Below are 25,019 nucleotides of genomic sequence, written 5' to 3' on the forward strand. Positions count from 1 at the left end.
TAGTAGTAGTGACCAGTAATGTGGTTGCACAGTAGTAGTAGTGACCAGTAATGTGTTTGCACAGTAGTAGTAGTGACCAGTAATGTGACTGCACAGTAGTAGTAGTGACCAGTAATGTGGCTGCACAGTAGTAGTAGTGACCAGTAATGTGGCTGCACAGTAGTAGTAGTGACCAGTAATGTGGCTGTACAGTAGTAGTAGTGACCAGTAATGTGGCTGCACAGTAGTAGTAGTAGTGACCAGTAATGTGGCTGCACAGTAGTAGTTGTGACCAATAATGTGGCTGGACAGAAGTAGTAGTGATCAGTAATGTGGCTGCACAGTAGTAGTAGTAGTGACCAGTAATGTGGCTGCACTGTAGTAGTAGTGACCAGTAATGTGGTTGCACAGTAGTAGTAGTGACCAGTAATGTGGCTGCACAGTAGTAGTAGAAGTGACCAGTAATGTGGCTGCACAGTAGTAGTAATAGTGACCAGTAATGTAGCTGCACAGTAGTAGTAGTAGTGACCAGTAATGTGGCTGCACAGTAGTAGTAGTGACCAGTAATGTGGCTGTACAGTAGTAGTAGTAGTGACCAGTAATGTGGCTGCACAGTAGTAGTAGTGACCAGTAATGTGGCTGCACAGTAGTAGTAGTGACCAGTAATGTGGCTGCACAGTAGTAGTGACCAGTAATGTGGTTGCACAGTAGTAGTAGTAGTGACCAGTAATGTGGCTGCACAGTAGTAGTAGTGACCAGTAATGTGGCTGCACAGTAGTACTAGAGACCAGTAATGTGTTTGCACAGTAGTAGTAGTGACCAGTAATGTGGCTGTACAGAAGTAGTAGTGACCAGTAATGTGGCAGCACAGTAGTAGTAGTGACCAGTAATGTAGTTGCACAGTAGTAGTAGTGACCAGTAATGTGGCTGCACAGTAGTAGTAGTAGTGACCAGTAATGTGGCTGTACAGTAGTAGTAGTGACCAGTAATGTGGCTGCACAGTAGTAGTAGTGACCAGTAATGTGGTTGCACAGTAGTAGTAGTAGTGACCAGTAATGTGGCTGCACAGTAGTAGTAGTGACCAGTAATGTGGTTGCACAGTAGTAGTAATAGTGACCAGTAATGTAGCTGCACAGTAGTAGTAGTAGTAGTGACCAGTAATGTGGCTGCACAGTAGTAGTAGTGACCAGTAATGTGGCTGCACAGTAGTAGTAGTAGTGACCAGTAATGTGGCTGCACAGTAGTAGTAGTGACCAGTAATGTGGCTGCACAGTAGTAGTAGTGACCATTAATGTGGCTGCACAGTAGTAGTGACCATTAATGTGACTGCACAGTAGTAGTAGTGACCAGTAATGTGGCTGCACAGTAGTAGTAGTGACCAGTAATGTGGCAGCACAGTAGTAGTAGTGACCAGTAATGTAGTTGCACAGTAGTAGTAGTGACCAGTAATGTGGCTGCACAGTAGTAGTAGTGACCAGTAATGTAGTTGCACAGTAGTAGTAGTGACCAGTAATGTGGCTGCACAGTAGTAGTAGTGACCAGTAATGTGGCTGCACAGTAGTAGTAGTGACCAGTAATGTGACTGCACAGTGGTAGTAGTAGTGACCAGTAATGTGGCTGCACAGTAGTAGTAGTGACCAGTAATGTGGCTGCAAAGTAGTAGTAGTGACCAGTAATGTGGCTGCACAGTAGTAGTGACCAGTAATGTGACTGCACAGTAGTAGTAGTGACCAGTAATGTGGTTGCACAGTAGTAGTAGTGACCAGTAATGTGGCAGCACAGTGGTAGTAGTGACCAGTAATGTAGTTGCACAGTAGTAGTAGTGACCAGTAATGTGGCTGCACAGTAGTAGTAGTGACCAGTAATGTAGTTGCACAGTAGTAGTAGTTACCAGTAATGTGGCTGCACAGTAGTAGTAGTGACCAGTAATGTGACTGCACAGTGGTAGTAGTAGTGACCAGTAATGTGGCTGTACAATAGTAGTAGTGACCAGTAATGTGGCTGCACAGTAGTAGTAGTGACCAGTAATGTGGCTGCACAGTAGTAGTAGTGACCAGTAATGTGGCTGCACAGTAGTAGTAGTGACCAGTAATCTGGTTGCACAGTAGTAGTAGTGACCAGTAATGTGGCTGCACAGTAGTAGTAGTGACCAGTAATGTGGCTGCACAGTAGTACTAGTGACCAGTAATGTGTTTGCACAGTAGTAGTAGTGACCAGTAATGTGGCTGTACAGAAGTAGTAGTGACCAGTAATGTGGCAGCACAGTAGTAGTAGTGACCAGTAATGTAGTTGCACAGTAGTAGTAGTGACCAGTAATGTGGCTGCACAGTAGTAGTAGTGACCAGTAATGTGGCTGTACAGAAGTAGTAGTGACCAGTAATGTGGCAGCACAGTAGTAGTAGTGACCAGTAATGTAGTTGCACAGTAGTAGTAGTGACCAGTAATGTGGCTGCACAGTAGTAGTAGTAGTGACCAGTAATGTGGCTGCACAGTAGTAGTAGTGACCAGTATTGTGACTGCACAGTGGTAGTAGTAGTGACCAGTAATGTGGCTGTACAGTAGTAGTAGTGACCAGTAATGTGGCTGCACAGTAGTAGTGACCAGTAATGTGGTTGCACAGTAGTAGTAGTGACCAGTAATGTGGCTGCACAGTAGTAGTAGTGACCAGTAATGTGGCTGCACAGTAGTACTAGTGACCAGTAATGTGGCTGCACAGTAGTATTAGTGACCAGTAATGTGGCTGCACAGTAGTAGTTGTGACCAGTAATGTGGCTGCACAGTAGTAGTGACCAGTAATGTGACTGCACAGTAGTAGTAGTGACCAGTAATGTGGCTGCACAGTAGTAGTAGTGACCAGTAATGTGGCAGCACAGTGGTAGTAGTGACCAGTAATGTAGTTGCACAGTGGTAGTAGTGACCAGTAATGTGGCTGCACAGTAGTAGTAGTGACCAGTAATGTAGTTGCACAGTAGTAGTAGTGACCAGTAATGTAGTTGCACAGTAGTAGTAGTGACCAGTAATGTGACTGCACAGTGGTAGTAGTAGTGACCAGTAATGTGGCTGTACAATAGTAGTAGTGACCAGTAATGTGGCTGCACAGTAGTAGTAGTGACCAGTAATGTGACTGCACAGTAGTAGTAGTGACCAGTAATGTGGCTGCACAGTAGTAGTGACCAGTAATGTGGTTGCACAGTAGTAGTAGTGACCAGTAATGTGGCTGCACAGTAGTAGTATTGACCAGTAATGTGGCTGCACAGTAGTACTAGTGACCAGTAATGTGGCTGCACAGTAGTAGTAGTGACCAATAATGTGACTGCACAGTAGTAGTAGTGACCAGTAATGTGGCTGCACAGTAGTAGTAGTAGTGACCAGTAATGTGGCTGCACAGTAGTAGTAGTAGTGACCAGTAATGTGGCTGCACAGTAGTAGTAGTGACCAGTAATGTGGCTGCACAGTAGTAGTAGTGACCATTAATGTGGCTGCACAGTAGTAGTAGTGACCAGTAATGTGGCAGCACAGTAGTAGTAGTAGTGACCAGTAATGTGGCTGCACAGTAGTAGTGACCAGTAATGTGGCTGCACAGTAGTAGTGACCAGTAATGTGGCTGCACAGTAGTAGTAGTAGTGACCATAAATGTGGCTGTACAGTAGTAGTAGTGACCAGTAATGTGGCTGCGCAGTAGTAGTAGTGACCAGTAATGTGGCTGTACAGTAGTAGTAGTGACCAGTAATGTGACTGCACAGTAGTAGTAGTGACCAGTAATGTGGCTGCACAGTAGTAGTAGTAGTAGTAGTAGTAGTGACCAGTAATGTGGTTGCACATTAGTAGTACTGACCAGTAATGTGGCTGCACAGTAGTAGTGACCAGTAATGTGGCTGCACAGTAGTAGTAGTGACCAGTAATGTGGCTGCACAGTAGTCGTAGTGACCAGTAATGTGGCTGCACAGTAGTAGTAGTAGTGACCAGTAATGTGGCTGCACAGTAGTAGTAGTGACCAGTAATGTGTTTGCACAGTAGTAGTAGTGACCAGTAATGTGGTTGCACAGTAGTAGTAGTGACCAGTAATGTGACTGCACAGTAGTAGTAGTGACCAGTAATGTGGCTGCACAGTAGTAGTAGTGACCAGTAATGTGGCTGTACAGTAGTAGTAGTGACCAGTAATGTGGCTGCACAGTAGTAGTAGTAGTAGTGACCAGTAATGTGGCTGCACAGTAGTAGTTGTGACCAATAATGTGGCTGGACAGAAGTAGTAGTGATCAGTAATGTGGCTGCACAGTAGTAGTAGTAGTGACCAGTAATGTGGCTGCACTGTTGTAGTAGTGACCAGTAATGTGGTTGCACAGTAGTAGTAGTGACCAGTAATGTGGCTGTACAGTAGTAGTAGAAGTGACCAGTAATGTGGCTGCACAGTAGTAGTAATAGTGACCAGTAATGTAGCTGCACAGTAGTAGTAGTAGTGACCAGTAATGTGGCTGCACAGTAGTAGTAGTGACCAGTAATGTGGCTGTACAGTAGTAGTAGTAGTGACCAGTAATGTGGCTGCACAGTAGTAGTAGTGACCAGTAATGTGGCTGCACAGTAGTAGTGACCAGTAATGTGGTTGCACAGTAGTAGTAGTGACCAGTAATGTGGCTGCACAGTAGTAGTAGTGACCAGTAATGTGGCTGCACAGTAGTACTAGTGACCAGTAATGTGTTTGCACAGTAGTAGTGACCAGTAATGTGGCTGTACAGAAGTAGTAGTGACCAGTAATGTGGCAGCACAGTAGTAGTAGTGACCAGTAATGTAGTTGCACAGTAGTAGTAGTGACCAGTAATGTGGCTGCACAGTAGTAGTAGTAGTGACCAGTAATGTGGCTGTACAGTAGTAGTAGTGACCAGTAATGTTTCTGCACAGTAGTAGTAGTGACCAGTAATGTGGTTGCACAGTAGTAGTAGTAGTGACCAGTAATGTGGCTGCACAGTAGTAGTAGTGACCAGTAATGTGGCTGTACAGTAGTAGTAATAGTGACCAGTAATGTAGCTGCACAGTAGTAGTAGTAGTAGTGACCAGTAATGTGGCTGCACAGTAGTAGTAGTGACCAGTAATGTGGCTGTACAGTAGTAGTAGTAGTAGTGACCAGTAATGTGGCTGCACAGTAGTAGTAGTGACCAGTAATGTGGCTGCACAGTAGTAGTAGTAGTGACCAGTAATGTGGCTGCACAGTAGTAGTGACCATTAATGTGACTGCACAGTAGTAGTAGTGACCAGTAATGTGGTTGCACAGTAGTAGTAGTGACCAGTAATGTGGCAGCACAGTGGTAGTAGTGACCAGTAATGTAGTTGCACAGTAGTAGTAGTGACCAGTAATGTGGCTGCACAGTAGTAGTAGTGACCAGTAATGTAGTTTCACAGTAGTAGTAGTGACCAGTAATGTGGCTGCACAGTAGTAGTAGTGACCAGTAATGTGGCTGTACAGTAGTAGTAGTGACCAGTAATGTGGCTGCACAGTAGTAGTGACCAGTAATGTGGTTGCACAGTAGTAGTAGTGACCAGTAATGTGGCTGCACAGTAGTAGTAGTGACCAGTAATGTGGCTGCACAGTAGTACTAGTGACCAGTAATGTGGCTGTACAGAAGTAGTAGTGACCAGTAATGTGGCAGCACAGTAGTAGTAGTGACCAGTAATGTAGTTGCACAGTAGTAGTAGTGACCAGTAATGTGGCTGCACAGTAGTAGTAGTAGTGACCAGTAATGTGGCTGTACAGTAGTAGTAGTGACCAGTAATGTGGCTGCACAGTAGTAGTAGTGACCAGTAATGTGGTTGCACAGTAGTAGTAGTAGTGACCAGTAATGTGGCTGCACAGTAGTAGTTGTGACCAATAATGTGGCTGGACAGAAGTAGTAGTGATCAGTAATGTGGCTGCACAGTAGTAGTAGTAGTGACCAGTAATGTGGCTGCACTGTTGTAGTAGTGACCAGTAATGTGGTTGCACAGTAGTAGTAGTGACCAGTAATGTGGCTGTACAGTAGTAGTAGAAGTGACCAGTAATGTGGCTGCACAGTAGTAGTAATAGTGACCAGTAATGTAGCTGCACAGTAGTAGTAGTAGTGACCAGTAATGTGGCTGCACAGTAGTAGTAGTGACCAGTAATGTGGCTGTACAGTAGTAGTAGTAGTGACCAGTAATGTGGCTGCACAGTAGTAGTAGTGACCAGTAATGTGGCTGCACAGTAGTAGTGACCAGTAATGTGGTTGCACAGTAGTAGTAGTGACCAGTAATGTGGCTGCACAGTAGTAGTAGTGACCAGTAATGTGGCTGCACAGTAGTACTAGTGACCAGTAATGTGTTTGCACAGTAGTAGTGACCAGTAATGTGGCTGTACAGAAGTAGTAGTGACCAGTAATGTGGCAGCACAGTAGTAGTAGTGACCAGTAATGTAGTTGCACAGTAGTAGTAGTGACCAGTAATGTGGCTGCACAGTAGTAGTAGTAGTGACCAGTAATGTGGCTGTACAGTAGTAGTAGTGACCAGTAATGTTTCTGCACAGTAGTAGTAGTGACCAGTAATGTGGTTGCACAGTAGTAGTAGTAGTGACCAGTAATGTGGCTGCACAGTAGTAGTAGTGACCAGTAATGTGGCTGTACAGTAGTAGTAATAGTGACCAGTAATGTAGCTGCACAGTAGTAGTAGTAGTAGTGACCAGTAATGTGGCTGCACAGTAGTAGTAGTGACCAGTAATGTGGCTGTACAGTAGTAGTAGTAGTAGTGACCAGTAATGTGGCTGCACAGTAGTAGTGACCAGTAATGTGGCTGCACAGTAGTAGTAGTAGTGACCAGTAATGTGGCTGCACAGTAGTAGTGACCATTAATGTGACTGCACAGTAGTAGTAGTGACCAGTAATGTGGTTGCACAGTAGTAGTAGTGACCAGTAATGTGGCAGCACAGTGGTAGTAGTGACCAGTAATGTAGTTGCACAGTAGTAGTAGTGACCAGTAATGTGGCTGCACAGTAGTAGTAGTGACCAGTAATGTAGTTGCACAGTAGTAGTAGTGACCAGTAATGTGGCTGCACAGTAGTAGTAGTGACCAGTAATGTGGCTGTACAGTAGTAGTAGTGACCAGTAATGTGGCTGCACAGTAGTAGTGACCAGTAATGTGGTTGCACAGTAGTAGTAGTGACCAGTAATGTGGCTGCACAGTAGTAGTAGTGACCAGTAATGTGGCTGCACAGTAGTACTAGTGACCAGTAATGTGGCTGTACAGAAGTAGTAGTGACCAGTAATGTGGCAGCACAGTAGTAGTAGTGACCAGTAATGTAGTTGCACAGTAGTAGTAGTGACCAGTAATGTGGCTGCACAGTAGTAGTAGTAGTGACCAGTAATGTGGCTGTACAGTAGTAGTAGTGACCAGTAATGTGGCTGCACAGTAGTAGTAGTGACCAGTAATGTGGTTGCACAGTAGTAGTAGTAGTGACCAGTAATGTGGCTGCACAGTAGTAGTAGTGACCAGTAATGTGGTTGCACAGTAGTAGTAATAGTGACCAGTAATGTAGCTGCACAGTAGTAGTAGTAGTAGTGACAAGTAATGTGGCTGCACAGTAGTAGTAGTGACCAGTAATGTGGCTGTACAGTAGTAGTAGTAGTGACCAGTAATGTGGCTGCACAGTAGTAGTAGTGACCAGTAATGTGGCTGCACAGTAGTAGTAGTGACCATTAATGTGGCTGCACAGTAGTAGTGACCATTAATGTGACTGCACAGTAGTAGTAGTGACCAGTAATGTGGCTGCACAGTAGTAGTAGTGACCAGTAATGTGGCAGCACAGTAGTAGTAGTGACCAGTAATGTAGTTGCACAGTAGTAGTAGTGACCAGTAATGTGGCTGCACAGTAGTAGTAGTGACCAGTAATGTAGTTGCACAGTAGTAGTAGTGACCAGTAATGTGGCTGCAAAGTAGTAGCAGTGACCAGTAATGTGGCTGCACAGTAGTAGTAGTGACCAGTAATGTGACTGCACAGTGGTAGTAGTAGTGACCAGTAATGTGGCTGCACAGTAGTAGTAGTGACCAGTAATGTGGCTGCAAAGTAGTAGTAGTGACCAGTAATGTGGCTGCACAGTAGTAGTGACCAGTAATGTGACTGCACAGTAGTAGTAGTGACCAGTAATGTGGTTGCACAGTAGTAGTAGTGACCAGTAATGTGGCAGCACAGTGGTAGTAGTGACCAGTAATGTAGTTGCACAGTAGTAGTAGTGACCAGTAATGTGGCTGCACAGTAGTAGTAGTGACCAGTAATGTAGTTGCACAGTAGTAGTAGTGACCAGTAATGTGGCTGCACAGTAGTAGTAGTGACCAGTAATGTGGTTGCACAGTAGTAGTAGTGACCAGTAATGTGGCAGCACAGTGGTAGTAGTGACCAGTAATGTAGTTGCACAGTAGTAGTAGTGACCAGTAATGTGGCTGCACAGTAGTAGTAGTGACCAGTAATGTAGTTGCACAGTAGTAGTAGTGACCAGTAATGTGGCTGCACAGTAGTAGTAGTGACCAGTAATGTGACTGCACAGTGGTAGTAGTAGTGACCAGTAATGTGGCTGTACAATAGTAGTAGTGACCAGTAATGTGGCTGCACAGTAGTAGTAGTGACCAGTAATGTGGCTGCACAGTAGTAGTAGTGACCAGTAATGTGGCTGCACAGTAGTAGTAGTGACCAGTAATGTGGTTGCACAGTAGTAGTAGTGACCAGTAATGTGGCTGCACAGTAGTAGTAGTGACCAGTAATGTGGCTGCACAGTAGTACTAGTGACCAGTAATGTGTTTGCACAGTAGTAGTAGTGACCAGTAATGTGGCTGTACAGAAGTAGTAGTGACCAGTAATGTGGCAGCACAGTAGTAGTAGTGACCAGTAATGTAGTTGCACAGTAGTAGTAGTAGTGACCAGTAATGTGGCTGCACAGTAGTAGTAGTGACCAGTAATGTGGCAGCACAGTAGTAGTAGTAGTGACCAGTAATGTGGCTGCACAGTAGTAGTAGTAGTGACCAGGAATGTGGCTGCACAGTTGTAGTAGTAGTGACCAGTAATGTGGCTGCACTGCACAGTAGTAGTAGTGACCAGTAATGTGGCTGCACAGTAGTAGTAGTAGTGACCAGTAATGTGGCTGCACAGTAGTAGTAGTGACCAGTAATGTGTTTGCACAGTAGTAGTAGTGACCAGTAATGTGGTTGCACAGTAGTAGTAGTGACCAGTAATGTGACTGCACAGTAGTAGTAGTGACCAGTAATGTGGCTGCACAGTAGTAGTAGTGACCAGTAATGTGGCTGCACAGTAGTAGTAGTGACCAGTAATGTGGCTGTACAGTAGTAGTAGTGACCAGTAATGTGGCTGCACAGTAGTAGTAGTAGTGACCAGTAATGTGGCTGCACAGTAGTAGTTGTGACCAATAATGTGGCTGGACAGAAGTAGTAGTGATCAGTAATGTGGCTGCACAGTAGTAGTAGTAGTGACCAGTAATGTGGCTGCACTGTAGTAGTAGTGACCAGTAATGTGGTTGCACAGTAGTAGTAGTGACCAGTAATGTGGCTGCACAGTAGTAGTAGAAGTGACCAGTAATGTGGCTGCACAGTAGTAGTAATAGTGACCAGTAATGTAGCTGCACAGTAGTAGTAGTAGTGACCAGTAATGTGGCTGCACAGTAGTAGTAGTGACCAGTAATGTGGCTGTACAGTAGTAGTAGTAGTAGTGACCAGTAATGTGGCTGCACAGTAGTAGTAGTGACCAGTAATGTGGCTGCACAGTAGTAGTAGTGACCAGTAATGTGGCTGCACAGTAGTAGTGACCAGTAATGTGGTTGCACAGTAGTAGTAGTAGTGACCAGTAATGTGGCTGCACAGTAGTAGTAGTGACCAGTAATGTGGCTGCACAGTAGTACTAGAGACCAGTAATGTGTTTGCACAGTAGTAGTAGTGACCAGTAATGTGGCTGTACAGAAGTAGTAGTGACCAGTAATGTGGCAGCACAGTAGTAGTAGTGACCAGTAATGTAGTTGCACAGTAGTAGTAGTGACCAGTAATGTGGCTGCACAGTAGTAGTAGTAGTGACCAGTAATGTGGCTGTACAGTAGTAGTAGTGACCAGTAATGTGGCTGCACAGTAGTAGTAGTGACCAGTAATGTGGTTGCACAGTAGTAGTAGTAGTGACCAGTAATGTGGCTGCACAGTAGTAGTAGTGACCAGTAATGTGGTTGCACAGTAGTAGTAATAGTGACCAGTAATGTAGCTGCACAGTAGTAGTAGTAGTAGTGACCAGTAATGTGGCTGCACAGTAGTAGTAGTGACCAGTAATGTGGCTGCACAGTAGTAGTAGTAGTGACCAGTAATGTGGCTGCACAGTAGTAGTAGTGACCAGTAATGTGGCTGCACAGTAGTAGTAGTGACCATTAATGTGGCTGCACAGTAGTAGTGACCATTAATGTGACTGCACAGTAGTAGTAGTGACCAGTAATGTGGCTGCACAGTAGTAGTAGTGACCAGTAATGTGGCAGCACAGTAGTAGTAGTGACCAGTAATGTAGTTGCACAGTAGTAGTAGTGACCAGTAATGTGGCTGCACAGTAGTAGTAGTGACCAGTAATGTAGTTGCACAGTAGTAGTAGTGACCAGTAATGTGGCTGCACAGTAGTAGTAGTGACCAGTAATGTGGCTGCACAGTAGTAGTAGTGACCAGTAATGTGACTGCACAGTGGTAGTAGTAGTGACCAGTAATGTGGCTGCACAGTAGTAGTAGTGACCAGTAATGTGGCTGCAAAGTAGTAGTAGTGACCAGTAATGTGGCTGCACAGTAGTAGTGACCAGTAATGTGACTGCACAGTAGTAGTAGTGACCAGTAATGTGGTTGCACAGTAGTAGTAGTGACCAGTAATGTGGCAGCACAGTGGTAGTAGTGACCAGTAATGTAGTTGCACAGTAGTAGTAGTGACCAGTAATGTGGCTGCACAGTAGTAGTAGTGACCAGTAATGTAGTTGCACAGTAGTAGTAGTTACCAGTAATGTGGCTGCACAGTAGTAGTAGTGACCAGTAATGTGACTGCACAGTGGTAGTAGTAGTGACCAGTAATGTGGCTGTACAATAGTAGTAGTGACCAGTAATGTGGCTGCACAGTAGTAGTAGTGACCAGTAATGTGGCTGCACAGTAGTAGTAGTGACCAGTAATGTGGCTGCACAGTAGTAGTAGTGACCAGTAATCTGGTTGCACAGTAGTAGTAGTGACCAGTAATGTGGCTGCACAGTAGTAGTAGTGACCAGTAATGTGGCTGCACAGTAGTACTAGTGACCAGTAATGTGTTTGCACAGTAGTAGTAGTGACCAGTAATGTGGCTGTACAGAAGTAGTAGTGACCAGTAATGTGGCAGCACAGTAGTAGTAGTGACCAGTAATGTAGTTGCACAGTAGTAGTAGTGACCAGTAATGTGGCTGCACAGTAGTAGTAGTGACCAGTAATGTGGCTGTACAGAAGTAGTAGTGACCAGTAATGTGGCAGCACAGTAGTAGTAGTGACCAGTAATGTAGTTGCACAGTAGTAGTAGTGACCAGTAATGTGGCTGCACAGTAGTAGTAGTAGTGACCAGTAATGTGGCTGCACAGTAGTAGTAGTGACCAGTATTGTGACTGCACAGTGGTAGTAGTAGTGACCAGTAATGTGGCTGTACAGTAGTAGTAGTGACCAGTAATGTGGCTGCACAGTAGTAGTGACCAGTAATGTGGTTGCACAGTAGTAGTAGTGACCAGTAATGTGGCTGCACAGTAGTAGTAGTGACCAGTAATGTGGCTGCACAGTAGTACTAGTGACCAGTAATGTGGCTGCACAGTAGTATTAGTGACCAGTAATGTGGCTGCACAGTAGTAGTTGTGACCAGTAATGTGGCTGCACAGTAGTAGTGACCAGTAATGTGACTGCACAGTAGTAGTGACCAGTAATGTGGCTGCACAGTAGTAGTAGTGACCAGTAATGTGGCAGCACAGTGGTAGTAGTGACCAGTAATGTAGTTGCACAGTAGTAGTAGTGACCAGTAATGTGGCTGCACAGTAGTAGTAGTGACCAGTAATGTAGTTGCACAGTAGTAGTAGTGACCAGTAATGTAGTTGCACAGTAGTAGTAGTGACCAGTAATGTGACTGCACAGTGGTAGTAGTAGTGACCAGTAATGTGGCTGTACAATAGTAGTAGTGACCAGTAATGTGGCTGCACAGTAGTAGTAGTGACCAGTAATGTGACTGCACAGTAGTAGTAGTGACCAGTAATGTGGCTGCACAGTAGTAGTGACCAGTAATGTGGTTGCACAGTAGTAGTAGTGACCAGTAATGTGGCTGCACAGTAGTAGTATTGACCAGTAATGTGGCTGCACAGTAGTACTAGTGACCAGTAATGTGTTTGCACAGTAGTAGTAGTAGTGACCAGTAATGTGGCTGTACAGAAGTAGTAGTGACCAGTAATGTGGCAGCACAGTAGTAGTAGTGACCAGTAATGTAGTTGCACAGTAGTAGTAGTGACCAGTAATGTGGCTGCACAGTAGTAGTAGTAGTAGTGACCAGTAATGTGTTTGCACAGTAGTAGTAGTAGTGACCAGTAATGTGGCTGTACAGAAGTAGTAGTGACCAGTAATGTGGCAGCACAGTAGTAGTAGTGACCAGTAATGTGGCTGTACAGTAGTAGTAGTGACCAGTAATGTGGCTGCACACTAGTAGTAGTGACCAGTAATGTGGTTGCACAGTAGTAGTAGTAGTGACCAGTAATGTGGCTGCACAGTACTAGTAGTGACCAGTAATGTGGCAGCACAGTAGTAGTAGTAGTAGTGACCAGTAATGTGGCTGCACAGTAGTAGTAGTGACCAGTAATGTGGCTGCACAGTAGTAGTAGTAGTGACCAGCAATGTGGCTGCACAGTAGTAGTAGTAGTGACCAGCAATGTGGCTGCACAGTTGTAGTAGTAGTGACCAGTAATGTGGCTGCACTGCACAGTAGTAGTAGTGACCAGTAATGTGGCTGCACAGTAGTAGTGACCAGTAATGTGGTTGCACAGTAGTAGTAGTAGTAGTGACCAGTAATGTGGCTGCACAGTAGTAGTAGTGACCAGTAATGTGGCAGCTCAGTAGTAGTAGTAGTGACCAGTAATGTGGCTGCACAGTAGTAGTAGTGACCAGTAATGTGGCTGCACAGTAGTAGTAGTAGTAGTGACCAGCAATGTGGCTGCACAGTTGTAGTAGTAGTGACCAGTAATGTGGCTGCACTGCACAGTAGTAGTAGTGACCAGTAATGTGGCTGCACAGTAGTAGTAGTGACCAGTAATGTGGCTGCACAGTAGTAGTAGTGACCAGTAATGTGACTGCACAGTAGTAGTAGTGACCAGTAATGTGGCTGCACAGTAGTAGTAGTGACCAGTAATGTGGCTGCACACTAGTATCAGAGCTCAGTAATTGGCCACCCATGCTCCAGCTCTTCTAAGATCTTCATCTTTAGTCTGTAGGGGACATCCTGTTACAAATGCAGGATGTGAATTAAAGAGACATTTCCTGACGTGTTAATGCAACTGTCTAAAATCTTTAATCCTAGTGTAAGACACAGTACAGATTATAGCTGTACTTTATTTTTACATAACAAACAATAGCTTGTCACATAATCATTAATATGTTGCCATGTAATAATATATATGTTTTTAGTTAAATCAGTTTTAGCCATGAATACATGCTAGCATTTCTCTAATATTGTCCGGAGTCTTGATATGATTTGCAGTAATTTATTACGCCACGCACCTGAGCCTACCGTCCAGTATATCCTTTAGGGTTTCTTAAAAAGGAATTGGTTTGAAATACTGCCTGCCGCATGGCCGGCGTTTCGATTCCCGGCAGCGGCAGCCCGACATCAGCAGAGATCCCGGCAGCGGAAGCCCGACAGCGCTGGAAATCCCAATCGTGGATAGCTAAGTATTGTCTAACCTAACCCCCCTAACCCTAACCCTTCTTAGGGGTGCCTAACCCTAACCTCCCCCCCAAGTGCCTAACCCTAATCCCCTAAATCCCCCGGGGGGTGCCTAACCTTAAGTCCCCCCCCCCGGGGTGCCTAACCCTAACCCTCCCTCCCCCTAGCCTAACCCTCCCTGGGGGGGTGCCTATCCCTAAGTCCCCCCCGGGAGCCCTAAACCTAACCCTCCACCCCCGCGGCTGTCCACTCGCGGCTGTCCGGCATCACTACGATCGGGATGCCGGGCGCCGGTCTCCCAGCGTCGGGGAAATGCCGGGCGTCTACATCTAGACGCCCAGCATTTCACCCTTGCCGGGATATTACAGTCTGGAAGCATGCTGCCGGTATTTAGGCAGTCGACTTCCCGATTGCATACCCTTAAAAATGTTGCCAGCTATGACATAAGTGCAGACTATTCCCCTATAACTCAGTAACCCCTTACATGTGTGAGATTTAGGAAGTACTTTAATCTACCTACCAAAACGCCTGATCCGGGGATGGACACTAATGCCATTTTCACGCAGATTGAGCGATTGTTTGCCATTGCGCATACACCGCAGTGCACATACGCGAAGGCAGCTCTGCGATTGCACTGCAATCACGGAGACCCATCGAGGGGTGATTGACAGGAAGTGAGCGTTTCAGGGTGGTAACGGGGAGTGGTCAGAAAAACTAACTTCAGTTGTAATATAAGGTCCTCATTCAGCTTGGTTTGCCAGTCTTTGTTCGCCCGCACCTGGTCGATGTTTGTGTTGTGCGCATGCTTATGCACAGCAGTGCACGTGGCGATCCAGTCGCTGCGATCGCGTAAGCGAACGCAGCGAACACGCAGAGCCAATAAGAGATGATTAACAGGAAGTGCCGAGGGGGGGTGGTCAAAGGAACGCAGACGTGCCTGTGCATTTGAACGCCATTACAGGGGCTGCATAATTAAGCCCCTACGACGGCATACGCAGCCTGAGCTCAAGACACCGACAGGAAGTTTAGCAATTTCTTTAATTTTGAGTAGTTCCTGCTATTATTACAGACATGTCCTCATACACCTATTCCTTTTGTGCCACATGACATAATGCTGATATTAGCGCAGATCGAGTGATTGTTTTCCATGTGTGTAAGCCGCACTGCAGACACACAGTGATTGGTTTGTGATCACGTTCGCACAGAGGATACACTCACTAAGTGAGTGTCAGGTAGTGAGTATTAGGGGAGGTAACGGGGTGGCTAGGCAAACACTGGTGCGACTGACCATTTAAACTCCGTTTCATGAGTGTGCATCCATTAGCCATTGTGATCGCCTTTGCAGCATGAGAGCTGTCTGCGTGTCAGGAGAGCTGCAGTGTTTGTGGCTGGTCAGACTTGACTTACAAGCTGCTTCGCTGCCCGATCTGCGCCGATGTTACTGATGTTTACGCTGTTGTACGTCGTCAGACGGATATGGGAAGGCAGCAGTGGGCGTCCCTATGCTCGGCTGTGCATTGGACGGCATTAGTATATTTTAGCAACTGCCATCTGTAGGAGAATGCAGTAGCGATTGCATTAGCGGAAATCTCCGAATTAGGCCAATAGTGTACTAGGTGTAAGGAAAAGAGGTTTCTGTAGCAAAGTAATTGGTATAAAGGTGCAGCTGAAGCGTAATGATGCACGGTGCAGGTAACTACATTGTGTACTTTTTCCTCATCTTTGCTACTTTTTCCCAGTTTTGCGTCTTAGTTCACATAATGTACTAGGGCCTGATTCAGAGATGGACGTAATGCCGATATTCATGCAGATTGAGTGATTGTTAGCCATTGTGCGTACGTGGCAGCCGCACTGTGCACGCGCTGTGATTGAATTGCCATTATTTTTGCACAGAGGATTAAGTCGTAAAGTGAGTGACAGATAGTCAACATTTGGGGGGTAGGCGTGTCAGACAGTTTAAATGCTGTTTTTTGGCGTGTGGGAGACCCGCTATGTCAATATCCCGACTGCAGGATTCCGGCGGTCAGCATGCCGGCCCCAGAATCTCGACACCTGTCAGAATCCTGGCGCCGGCATAAGGTTTAGGCACTGGGGAGGGAGTTAGTGTTAGGGGTCAGGGCTAGGGTAGGGTCAGGCACTAAGGGGGGAATGTTAGGTGTAGGGTGCGGGGAGAGGGAGGTTAGGTTTAGGCACTGGGGAGGGTTAGTGTTAGGGGGTCAGGAATAGGCACTAGGGGGAGGGTTAGGGTTAGGCACTAAGGGGGGAGGGTTAGGGTTAGGCACTGGGGAGGGTTAGTGTTAGGGGTCAGGGCTAGGCACTTGGGGGGGTTAGGGTCAGGCGCTAAGGGGGGAAGGTTAGGTTTAGGGTGCGGGGAGAGGGAGGTTAGGTTTAGGCACTGGGGAGGGTTAGTGTTAGGGGGTCAGGAATAGGCACTAGGGGGAGGGTAGGGTCAGGCACTAAGGGGGGAAGGTTAGGTTTAGGGTGCGGGGAGAGGGAGGTTAGGTTTAGGCACTGGGGAGGGTTAGTGTTAGGGGGTCAGGAATAGGCACTAGGGGGAGGGTTAGGGTTAGGCACTAAGGGGGGAGGGTTAGGGTTAGGCATCGGGGAGGGTTAGTGTTAGGGGTCAGGGCTAGGCACTAGGGGGAGAGTTAGGGTTAGGCACTAAGGGGGGAAGTTAGGTTTAGGCACCGGGGAGGGAGGGTTAGGATACTGACCGACAAGTGTCGGTATCCTAACCCTGTCAGGACGCTAGCTTCGGGATTCTGACCGCCGGCATCCCATACTCATCCCGTCTGCGACAGCTTAAGCTTACTCAGAAGGCTGACATCTATATGTCACACAATTCCTCTATACACTGTCCAATAGTCATCGGAGCAGCCTTAATAGCAGTCAACTTGGTTACAGAATAGACAGTGAGCTAAGTAGAGAGTAACATACAGTATTTATCACAATGGTGCTTAGTTTTTTTCCTTCTATTTATTTAGGCTACATTCAATAATGGATATTTACAACTATAATCTCTATGATAAAGAAACATTATACTGAAAAAAACCCCACTGAATCAAACAATATAGGCGATAGAATATAAACATGATAGATTGCAGGGAATTACTTATAACTGGTCTTTTATACTGAGAAAGTATAAAATAACAGCAGAGAACAGAGGGCCTGATTCAGTAGCGATCGAAACTGCGATTACGCATGCAATCGGCCGATTGTTGCATTCCGCGTATACATTGCAGTGCTCGTCCGTGAAGACGCCATTGCGGTTGGGACTGCGTTTGCAGTGATTACGCAGACCCATCACAGAGTGATTGGCAAGAAGTACCATTTGGGGGCGGTGACTAGGGGATGGTCGGCGAAACGCAGGCGTGCCAGTGCGTTTGAACGCTGTTACAGGGGCGTACATAAATTAGGCACTGCGATGCCATACGCAGCTTGGGCTTTCACTGCGTGCAATGAGGTTAGCAATGTCTGAGTAAGGTCAGACCTTGTCCATGTGACACTGTGATTGTACTCAATGTTACCGATGGTTTTGCAGTTTTGCTAAGTATTACGGTTGTGTGTAAGGTAAAGTGGGCGTCCTTATGTTAGGCTGTGACGGCATAGCGATTGCAATCATTAACATATCTTCGCAGTGAGGGCCTGATTCAGACCTGTTCGCTATCTGCGTACGCTCACTGGATGCGTATGCAAATTTGTCAAAGTGACGCCACGGGAAGCGATCACTCGCCAAGGCATAAGCACACCCACCATGTCTTAGCGAGCGGCCACTTTGTGTATGCGTACACCCAATCGCACAAGCAAGGCAGAGCCGCCCACTAGCAACACATCATCTCCAGGAAGTGTATTAAAACATTGGTACATCGAGCACCATCGGATGTGAACACAGTGCTTGATGTAGCTTTACCCTACCGCAAGCATTGCGAGGAAATCAGTCTAAAAAAAAGTCACAGTGTGTACTTTACGCGCGCAGAACAATGCGTGCGCATGCGCGTACGCAGAACATCGGGCCGCTTGCGAACGCACAGCGTGAGCGGCTCTGAATCAGGCCCTGAGACTGTGTGTGTAATTGCTATTGCGATCGCCATAGCGATCCTTCCTGAATCAGGCCCAGAGTCTGTTATGTATCCTTTATGATCAGATGGTAGACCTGTATTAAAACAGCAATCCCATAGTAGGCTGTTTGGAGGAAAAACAAGTATGGCTGCCAGACACAGAGAAGTTTTGAAATTAGATAACGATTTTTAGAAGGATATCTCATGTATGTTTGTTTACAAGGTACTTATCTAAAGGGAAAAAGCCCTTGTATATGATATTTTTGCATTAATAATATTGTTTTTCAAAATGTCCTAATAATAATAATGATATTATTATTATTATTATTATTATTATTTAGATAACACTTTTCTCCTATTAGAGCTCAAAATGCGTTACATTTGCAGATTAATAACATATAATACAAAATACTGTAAACATAATTTAAGTATTAGCAGACTACAGAAAGAGAGCTAAGCATTCAAGTTTATTTTTAAGAAACTAAAGAGACATTAATACAATGCATAAGTAAGCAGGAAAGTCTTCAGTCTGTTTCTAAAGGTTTCTAGAGATGAGGCCTCTGGAACTGTGCCAGGCGGAGCTGCAAAGCTAAAAGCTCAATCCCCAGCCGGAGTATTGGAGACTCTAGGTACTTCTAATAGTCCTTCATCTGCAGAATCAAGTAAGCCAATGGGGAAGTAAGGAATCAGAAGCTGCTTCAAGTAACATGGACTAGTTCTGTAGGGCTTTGAAAGTCAGTAAGCCAATTTTGGAATAGATCAGCCATAGGCGGTGGAATGGGGGCTCGCCCCCCCCCCAAAAAAAAAAACATTAGAAAAGAGCGGCGCCCAGGGGCAGTCAAGGGCTGTGCTTTATAGCAATAGGCTGCACGGCCCCTGCAAGACCGCACATTACTCCTCCTACCTTCGGTGAGGGGCCGTGCAGCCTATAGCTATAAAGCACAGCCCCTGACTGCCCGTGGCCACCACTCGGGTAAGAAACGGGGAGGGGATTAGAGGGAGTTAGGGGGGACGGGCGCCTGAACGATTTTATGTTGTCCCCGCCTATAAAAAATCCTTCCAATGCCCCTCCAGGCAGCCAGTGAAGTTGTACTAGCTGCAAGCGGTGCAATTCTTAGAACCAGATAGAGGACATTGTAGTAGCCCAAGCATGAGGACACAAATGCATGTACTGTATGTGAGTTTGGAAGACCTTCGAAAGGAAAACAGTGCTTGATTAAATCTCATTACTCTAGGTCTATCTGAAAATAACATAAACTGTGAAGTTTATCAGTTTTCCATGGATAAACCGTAATTTTAAGGGCAGTTTATATATAAACAAGGATCATTTACTATGTTTGATTTGATGGCTGCACACTTTCATGCCATTATGGCTTTTTTTGTGAGTGACAAAAACATTTTTTTTATCTGGCAAAAGCTTGGGGCATGTGCAGGACCAGGTGCATCTCCTGATTTGGAACATACATGCACGCAGCGGAACACAATTTTAACGTTTGGTTTCGGATCTGAATGCGGCTATGGGTGTATACCCAGCTATAGACTTGTGAGATGTCCCTTGGCTTGGATTGTGAGTTTCTACCTAATAACATAACCTGATATTACCAGGTGAGGTGTCTGCCCAGCAACATTTTGCATTAATCTAATTAAGATAAATCCAGATTAAGTTTATTTATTGCTAGTAATAGTACATACTAGGATCACATAAGGCCACTGACATCCTCACATGCCTCCTGCTAAGGAAAAGATGGTAATGATGTGTCATAATATTGTCAGAATAAAGGGGCCTATCCATTAGCAGATAAATTTGAACGATGAACGATATATCTGGAAAAGCCAGAGCGTGTAATACAACTCTGTCCACCAGATGTCGCTTTTCCTAAACTGCACTGCACAATCGTCAAATAAATTAATTTTATAAGAATACATATTGTTGTGAAGGCTCACGGGCAGAATTTCATAAACACAGAGGAATTCAAGTTCAATATTCTTAAGGTACTCTACCGAATTTAGGAGCTGATTCAGACCCGCTCGCTAAGCTGCGGACGCACGCTATGGGCGATTATTGTCCGTCTGTGCATGCATATGCGTCAAAATACGGATGCGCGAACCAGCCACTGCATCCGGGAATCGTTCGCACGTATTACACAGTTCTGGACGCTACTTTGAGTGACAGATAGTGCCGTTTGTGGGTGGTAACCGGGGAAGGTGCTTGTGAACGAGGGAGTGGTGCTGCGAACACAGGCGTGTCTGGGCGTCAAAACTGAGTTTTATGGGTGTGCATAATTAGCATGGAGGCGTCATTGTACACGTCACTTGGTTGTATTTCTCCTTCGTCAACTAGGGGACACTGGAGCCTCAGTACAATGGGGTATAGAAGTGGGTTAGCCGGGAGCTGGCACCTTTAATAAAAAAACTTGAATCGTGGCTAACTCCTCCCCTTCTATACCCCCCCAGGTCAGCCTAAAAATTGTGCCCTGGGAGCTGGACCTTTTAGGCACACTATAAAGCAACAGAAAGAAATCCAATTGAGGATACAGACAGGCAGCCAACTGCCCCTGCCTGTCTGCACCGCTGGAGCTGCCGGGGAGACCTCACCACCACTGCCTGCGGTCCGCGCTGAGGTCTCCAGCTACAGAGACCTTAGTCTCTGGGGAGCCCTAGACGCGCTGCATGCGGCGCACGTCGCGGGCTTCCCCTAGCTTAAACCCCAGCATCGGCAGCGCTAAGGTGAGTGCGTCCTGGCTCCCCGACTAGCGGGAGAGCCAGGACTTAAGAGGCGGGTAAATAGAGAGCAGCAGCCGCTAGCACTGTGAAGGCGCCATAGCGGAGGGGGCGGAGCCTAAGTCGGACTTCTCCTGCTTTCCAGCAACCCCAGCGCTTCTGCAAGGACGCTGGGGAGCCATTTTAGAAGCAGGGCTGCTCGTGGAGGCTGCATTCAGACGGCTTAATAAGGCCAGTAAGGGGTGCTTTTTCAGAGCATTATAGCTCTATTAATTAGAGCCCTATAGGGTGCATAGCAGATCTCTCTCTCTGCCCCCCCTTCTTGAGCGTGGTCTCTATATCTGTCTATCACCTACTGTGTGTGTATGGTGTGTGTGACAGAGTGCTGCAGCATGACTTCCAAGGGATCTAAGGCTGCACAAAAGTCTTCACATGCAAGAAATGTGCAGATAAGTTCACTCAAGACCAATCTAGCTCTTCTCTGCTGTGTGACAAGCGTGTGTCTCAGCCTCAGGCTACCGACACCCCAGCCCAACCATTATGGTCTTATCAGATGACATCTGTTATGTCAAAACTGTCCGATGAGCTTGAAGCAGCTCGCAGAGACAGGGAGGCGATCAGACAGAGATCACCTGAACCAGATTGGACACTAGCCAAATCTGTGGAGGGAAACTAAAGTTATGTCCCAGGCCCCCCCTGCTGCCTCGTCATACAATGTCCCTAACAAGAGACTTATCCAGAATCCCGTACATTGGGATGATTCGGATGACGAGGAGGCGCAGGAGCCAGAAGAGGGCGAGGTTCTAGAGGAGGTTCAGTTTCCTCATGAGTCAGAACCTATTTCTCAGGGCGTAGATGCATTAATCACTGCAGTGCGCCAGGCCTTACATATAGAAGACTCAGAGGTGACTTCAAAACCGTCTATTTTTGGTAAGAGATTTAGACAGGCTGTCACTTTCCCAGCTTCAGAGGAATTGGATGATATCCTAACCTCAGCGTGGAAACACCCTGATAAAAGGTTTCAAATCTCTAAGAAACTTTTATCGTATTATCCATTTCCACCAGATAGTAGGAAATTATGCGAAACTCCCCCAGCAGTAGATCCCCCAGTATCTCGTCTTTCTAAAAAGACAGTGCTTTCTGTACCTGGGGCTGTTTCCTTAAAGGAGTCCTCCGACAGAAAGCTGGAAAACACGCTAAAATCCATATATACAGTGGCAGGAGTATCACTGCGTCCAGCACTGGTTAGCTGTTGGGTAAATTAGGATGTCGAAGCCTGGGCTACACAGCTTGCAGAAGGTCTCAGGACCGGAACGCAGACTGAAGATCTTATTCAGCTGGCTGAACAGATTGCAGAATCAGCTGCTTTCCTTGGGGAAGCTTCTAAAGACATATGTGGTCTTTCTGCTAGATTTAGCTATATCAGCCAGAAGAGTCCTTTGGCTGCGTCAATGGCACGCAGATGCAGAGTCCAAGAGAGCAGTAGAAGCTCTTCCCTTTACCGAGGAGGTTCTTTTCGGGACGGAGTTAGATAAGTGGATCTCACAGGTTACTGGTGAGAAATCCACTTACCTACCATCTGTGGCTCCTCCTCCTAGACGAGCTGCAGCAGGACCCTCTTTTTGGTCCTTTCGTGCCCCCGGTAGGTTTAGAGGACGCTCCAGAGGAGCTCCGGCTTTCTCCCGCTGGTCTAGAGGACGTGGTAGAACTGTGTCATCTGCTACATCCGGGTCCCAGCAGGACAAGACAGCAGCAAAACCCTCCGCATGACTCTCTCCCTTCTCAGTTGGGGGACCATAGGGTGGGAGCTCGTCTTCTACACTTCAGGGAAGTGTGGATCAAGTCTTGCCAGGACGCCTGGGTCAGGGACATCATTACCCACGGTCTGAAGTTGGGCTTCAGAATAGAACTGCCTTCTCATTTTTTCACAACCGGTTTACCACTGGCATCCGAGAAACGAGTGGCTATTCTAGAAGCAATACAGAAGCTTTTATTGTCCCAGGTGGTAGTGAAGGTTCCGACCCATCAAAGAGGTCAGAGTTTTTATTCCAGCTTGTTTGTGGTGCACAAGCTAGACGGCTCTATGAGACCCATTCTCAATCTCAGGGATCTAAACCCTTATCTTCGAACCTTCAAGTTAAAGATGGAGTCTCTCCAATCTGTTATAGCAGGACTAGAAAAAGACGAGTTTCTTGTGTCCCTAGACATAAAGGATGCCTACCTCCACATACCCATTTGGCCTCCTCATCAGGCATTTCTTCGATTTGCGGTCCTAGACTCCCATTGGCAATTTCAGGCCCTACCTTTCGGTCTTTCGTAGGCACCAAGAGTGTTCACAAAGGTCATGGCCGTCACGATGGCTCTGCTGCGGCTTCAGGGGGTAGTTATTGTCCCATACCTAGACGACCTCCTGATCAAGGCCCCGTCAGTAGCTCGCTTGTTAATAGACATTCAATTAACCCAGAATCTTCTCTTGCAACACGGGTGGATTCGAAATTTCTAAAAGTCCTCCCTGACTCCGACACAACGTCTGCTATTCATGGGCATGATATTGGACACAGTGGAACAAAAGGTATTTCTGCCCCAGGACAAGGTCTCCTCCATTCAAAACATGGTGCGCCTGATTTTGCGGCATCGCAGAGTATCAGTACATCTCTGTATCCGCCTGCTAGGGAAGATGGTGGCGACCTTCGAGGCAATTCAATATGCGAGAATTCATGCCCGCCCGTTTCAGTTGGACCTTCTTTCCCAGTGGTCAGGATCCCACCTATGTCTCCACCAGCGAGTCCTCTTGTCTCCCCAGACGAGAACATCTCTCATTTGGTGGTTGAATTCTTCACACCTGCTGACAGGACGACTGTTCGCAGTATGGGATTGGATTCTCCTCATCACAGACGCAAGTCTAAGAGGGTGGGGAGCAGTGACCCAGGGAAGACATTTTCAGGGGCACTGGACTCAGAGGGAGGCAGGTCTGCCCATAAATATTCTAGAGTTAAGAGCAGTATTTTATGCTCTCCAGCTGGCGCATCCTCTGTTGCAGGGTCAGGCAGTCCGAGTACAGTTGGACAATGCCACAGCGGTCGCTTATATAAACAGACAAGGCGGCACCAAAAGCAGAGCCGCCATGAGGGAGGTAAGCAGAATCCTGCTTTGGGCAGAGGAATTCGCAGTGGCGATCTCTGCCATCTTCATCCCAGGAGTGGAAAACTGGGAGGCCGATTATCTCAGTCGGTAGGATATTCATCCAGGGGAATGGTCGCTCAATCCTCAGGTGTTTCACCAACTAACTCTCAGGTGGGGTCGTCCAGACGCTGATCTCATGGCATCGAGGTTGAACCACAAATTACCAATTTACTGTTCCCGGACCAGGGACCCACAGGCAGGAGCAGTGGATACACTGACAACACCATGGAGGTTCCGCTACGTATACTTATTCCCTCCTTTCCCGCTAATTCCTCGCTTACTTCAGAGAATCAAACGCGAGAATGTCAGGGTGCTATTCATAGCACCAGATTGGTCCAGACAAGCGTGGTACTCGCAGATAAGGAATCTGTTGGTAGACGAGCCGTGGCCGCTTCCTCTTCAAGACGACCTCCTGCTTCAGGGGCCGTTTATTTATCAAGACTTAAGGCGGCTTTGTTTGACGGCTTAGCTACTGAAAGGGACGTTCTCAGACAGAAAGGAATCCCGTCAAGTGTAATTCCTACCATGATTAGGGCTCGCAAGGAGGTTACGTCTCAGCATTACTATCGAATATGGAAAGCTTATGTCACTTGGTGTGAAAGACGCAATTCACCTCCATCAGTATTTAAGGTATCACGTCTTCTTCTTTTCCATGAGGCTGGCTTAACAGCGGCTCTTCGTCTGGGTTCCTTAAAGGTACAAATATCCGCGTTATCCATTTTATTTCAGAGGAAATTGGCCTTCTTGCCGGACATCCAGACTTTCTCCAGGGAGTAGTTAGGCTTCAGCCTCCTTTTGTGCCTCCTATGTCACCATGGGACTTAGATTTGGTATTGGCTTTTCTCCAGTCTGAAACTTTTGAGCTGCTACAGAGGGTGGAGATAAAGTACTTAACTTGGAGGGTGGTTCTCCTTTTGGCACTCGCCTCAGCGAGGCGTGTGTCTGAACTGGGTGCATTATCATGCCGCCCTCCTTATCTCATTTTCCACGAAGATAGGGCAGAATCATGCACACAAAAATCCTTCCTTCCAAAAGTAGTATCTGCTTTTCATATAAATCAACCAATTGTGGTCCCTGTGTTTAGGGATGACTCTCCAGCTTCGAAATCCTTAGACGTAGTCAGAGCGCTCCGGAT

At 46.4% G+C, this 25,019-nt stretch overlaps 1 pseudogene; it reads left to right on the forward strand.

Annotated features, from left to right (window-relative positions):
• The first annotated feature begins 23,378 nt into the window (after window positions 1-23,378).
• LOC148513783 (uncharacterized) lies at window positions 23,379-24,661 on the forward strand (annotated as a pseudogene).
• Window positions 24,662-25,019: the final 358 nt, after the last annotated feature.

Source organism: Taudactylus pleione, unplaced genomic scaffold (genome assembly GCF_031769625.1).
Source record: "Taudactylus pleione unplaced genomic scaffold, aTauple2 ptg000270l, whole genome shotgun sequence".
NCBI classification, from domain to species: domain Eukaryota; kingdom Metazoa; phylum Chordata; class Amphibia; order Anura; family Myobatrachidae; genus Taudactylus; species Taudactylus pleione.